The sequence below is a fragment of the Dioscorea cayenensis genome, chromosome 10 (genome assembly GCF_009730915.1).
Source record: "Dioscorea cayenensis subsp. rotundata cultivar TDr96_F1 chromosome 10, TDr96_F1_v2_PseudoChromosome.rev07_lg8_w22 25.fasta, whole genome shotgun sequence".
NCBI lineage: Eukaryota > Viridiplantae > Streptophyta > Magnoliopsida > Dioscoreales > Dioscoreaceae > Dioscorea > Dioscorea cayenensis.
This window is the reverse complement of record NC_052480.1, coordinates 16,664,347-16,668,588: the sequence shown is the minus strand read 5'-3', so window position 1 is coordinate 16,668,588 and position 4,242 is coordinate 16,664,347. Positions and strand designations below refer to the sequence as shown.

The window sequence follows — 4,242 nt, the reverse complement described above, 5'->3', positions numbered from 1 at the left end:
CTGTTCATCCCCTTGGTCATTCATCAATCTAGAGGAATAAGGGATTCTTGGCTTGAAATGTAGGGATACCACCTCTTTCTCTTTCTTTGCTCCCTCCTCAACCTCTACAACCTCGGGTGCGTGTTCTTTCGGCTTCTCACTCGGAAGCCTCCCTTTAACCTCACGACCACTTCTCAAAGTGATCGCCTTCACATATTCTCTAGGGTTGGTTTCCGTATTGCTTGGGAAACTTCCATGTGGCCTTTCGGAGAGAGACTTCGCAATTTGCCCCACCTGATTTTCAAGGTTGTGCAAAGAGGCGGTGTGGTTGCGAAGTGTAGCCTCGACTGATTCAAACCGTGTATTTGCAGATTGAACAAATCTAGCCAAGTGCTTCTCTAAATCCGTCATTCGGGTTTTCAAGCTCCGAAATTCGTTTTCCACTTGAGGGGTTTGTTGTTGTTGTTGGAAACCGGTGGCCCCATGGCCTTTTGTGGTCCTTGATTACTCCATGAAAAGTTGGGATGATTCTTCCAACCTAAATTGTAAGTATTGCTATATGGGTTCCCTTGAGGTCTCATGCCATTACCTACATAGTCAACGTTTTCCACTGAAGAAACATCACCAATAACGATCGGGCAATCGGAGGGAGCATGTCCTCCACCACAACCGGAGCAATTCGTCATGGCCACAACTCTATTCAAAGTTATGAGATCTAGCTTCTTACTAAGACTCTCTACTTGCGCCGCCAATGAGGTTACCATATCAATTTCATAGAGACCGGCCACCTTTTTCTTCTCCCTAGCATTCCATTGGTAGCTATTTAACCCCATTTCCTCAATTAATTGACGAGCCCCATCGGGGGTTTTGCTACCTAAGGTACCTCCTGCTGCCGCATCCAAGGGTTGCCTTGTACTCGGGTTCAAACCATTGTAAAAGGTTTGAACAATCATCCACTCCGGGAATCCGTGTTGCGGACACTTTCTCAAGAGCTCCTTGAACCTTTCCCATGTCTCGAATAGAGACTCCAATTCCAACTGAACAAAGGACAAGATCTCATTCCTAAGCTTTGCTGATTTTCCGGGAGGAAAATAACGGGCTAGAAAAGCTTCTACCATCTCCTCCCATGTAGTGATTGATGCTCTAGGTAATGAGTGTAGCCACTGCTTCGCTCTCCCCTTCAAGGAAAATAGGAAGGCTCTCAATTTGATGGCATCATCCGTCACCCCATTTATCTTCAGCATATCGCACACCTCGAGAAAGCTCTCTATGTAGTGTTTGGATCCTCATCGGCCAAACCGTTGAGTGTCTGGGACTGCTTAAGCATATGGATGAATGCCCGGCTTTTAGCTCGAAATTTCGAGGCTATAATCGGGGGACGCACAATACTCGATTGTGTCCCCAACAGCGAAGAGTCGGCATAGTCGGATAATGTTCGTTGTTGCTCATTACGATTACGCCATGTTTTCGAGACTCTTACGCTTCCAAATCGGTTAGATTATCTTGTTCTTGCACGGGTTCTTTCCCTTTTTCTTCTAAGTATGCGTTCAAGCTCGGGGGTCTCCTTCAATCAATATTGATGGATTCCCTCTGGTCATAACCTGGAGCTGCATAAAAAAGAAAGCAAAAGAAAATCAGAACGATGATAGAATAAGAAGATGTGAAATAGAATCCCCGGCAAAGTATCTCTAAACGCCTAATCCCCGGCAACGGCACCAAAAACTTGACAATGTCCCTTACATTATATCCATGAAAGTGCGGGTTTGTCGAAGTAATAATCCCGGGTGGCCGGGTATCTAATCCGAGGGAGTAGGGAATAAAAATACTTAATTCGATTCTTAGCTATGTAAAAGATCAATGATAATGAGGTGTAACAATGATTCAATTCTCAACGATAAAAGCAACAAGTAAGAGATCAAAAAGTAAAAAGAAAGGGGTAAGGCAATTGATAAAGATAGGAGTACCGGATAATGCTCCACCTAGGATAATTGTTTTCAAGTGCAAGAACCCTCTATTATGCTTCCTAATAAATGCAATGGTGAGTCGTGGAAATCCATAATTACATAGTCCCAAATCTAAGGTCATCTATGCCTAACTCTATACATGTCCCGGGAGGAGAAATCGAACAATCTCAACACCTGCACTTTTCGCATAGAGTTGCAATGAGCTCTAGGGATTCCAAGTGATAAATCTCTTCCTAATTATAGACCTAATTCTTTGGTCCAGGTGGAAGGTCCCCAACCACAATTAAGCCCAAGATACTAAGATCACCTCAAAGCTTCACTCTGTTGCACGCGCAACTAAGCCCCAACGAAAGTTCATCCCTTAGACCATTCACTCTATTATGGCCACAAAGAACTTCGATGAGCAGGTAGAACCTATCATGCTTGAGGAGAAGGGGCGCTCTGTACCTCTCGACTCACCCTCTCAACCATCTCCAACCTAGCTTTGTCTAGCAGCTCGTGGTGTGTCACTCACTCACAAGGTTACCAAAAAGAACTCTCAACCCTAGTGTCACTCTGGGGAAATGTTCATACAATCAAGCATTCAAGGTTGGAACTCACAATAAACATCAATTTATTGAAATCATAATAAAGAGGTTCAAAGAAACAAATACATCCTAGGGTTCACAATACCCGAATACCCACTAAGGGTTTAGCTTTCCATGGAGCTAAGTACAATCAAAGAAATAGAATGTAAAAAGCAATGAATCCATAAAAGAAACCCCCTCGATAGTCATGTCGAGTGGTCTTGTGGAAAGTCCTCTACTCATCGTCCAAGGGTCCCTCGTCGGGTTATAGGATACGCATCGGCGGAGAGCTCCCCTACCAACCTTCTTCCTAAGGGAATGGCGATGTCGAGCCATAGAATCTCTCCCAAACCTTGGCCAATACCCTTGAAACCCTAGCGAAGCCCTCTCTCAAGTTGGGGAAAAGATGGAGAAAAGAATACCAAAATTCGATTCTAAATCGGCTTTAAATAGGGCTGGAATCGGGCGACTACACGGTGTGGATGCTCCACGCGCCCGTGCGGAATTTCAACACGGCCGTGGATAATTTCCACACACCCATGTGGATTCTCTGTTTCTCTGGTTTCTCGGTAGGGTGTGGCGATCTTTCTCGATTATATGCTACAATGTTGCTATAGTGCTCTCCTACAGTATCCGGCCTGAATAGATTCCCAATTCCATACTTTCATCGGGGTAGCATAGCGGGACACGTTCATGTAGCGTGGATCACTTGCTTCTTCAATGGTGTACACATTGGTGGAGCTCTTGTTCTATGTGCATAAGTCGAATGCTCGAATGTGGTGTCTTTTTGCCCCTCAAATGGATGTGCCCACTCAAATACGAGGGAGGTTGGCACACACTCCGGCATCTCACACGACATATGTCTTCACGTTTGAACCTTAGCAAGATTTCCTCCAAAATTCTTTGCATTATGATCCACATTGGCCCTATTTCATTCATACTCGGTGTCACAACCCTACCTGCATAAAAAGTAACATAAAAACACACATATTGGTGTAAAAACACGATAAGCGTAATGCTCAACATAAGAAATGAGCAACCGCGTTAGTATCGGCATGAGCACTTATCACAAAACATGCAGGTATGGCCTCCAGATCAAAGAAGGCAGTGGGTAAGCATCCTAGGGAGCCTAATCCTGAATTGGAAAGCATAGAATTCACACTTCCCGAACATAAAACTCGATTTGAGTGACTAGCAAAGCTTAAATTTGGTCAAACATGGATCCCTGACGTGAGCTCAATGAGGGCGGTGCAATAAGCGGATGACATGGCCGATGAGGTTGAGGAATTACTATCGGTGGGTGGTTGGCGCAAGCTTTTGAGTATTCGTGATCCCGTCATTCGCCCACTCACATTGGAGGTGCTCATTTCGTTTGAGTTTGACCGCTCGTACGATGATTTCGATAGTATCAGTATCATTCAGTTCAGAGCCTTTGGGCAGCATCATAACATGAGCCTCACACAGTTTTCTCTTAGACTTGGGTTATATAATGAGGAGTTTATTAGAACAGAGGAGTATGATGAGATCTGGGTCGACTATTGTGGAAACTTAACCCCCGGCGAGGCTTCACAGAATACTATGTGGGCCGAGGCGTCTGAGCAGGGAGTGTCCAGGCCACATGTCTTTCTGAGACCTAGTTATAGATACCTTCACGCCATCTTAAGTAGATCGGGTGAGCGGTCGTGAGCGACGACACGGGGAGTCCTTAGTAAGCGAGGAACTTTTTATACTTA

At 44.9% G+C, this 4,242-nt stretch overlaps 1 non-coding gene across 1 annotated transcript; it reads left to right on the top strand.

Moving 5' to 3' along the window:
- Positions 1 to 942: 942 nt before the first annotated feature.
- LOC120271291 lies at positions 943 to 1,049 on the top strand. Its single transcript, XR_005539908.1, has one exon. It is a non-coding gene; the product is annotated as a small nucleolar RNA R71 (small nucleolar RNA).
- The last annotated feature ends 3,193 nt before the right edge of the window (positions 1,050 to 4,242 follow it).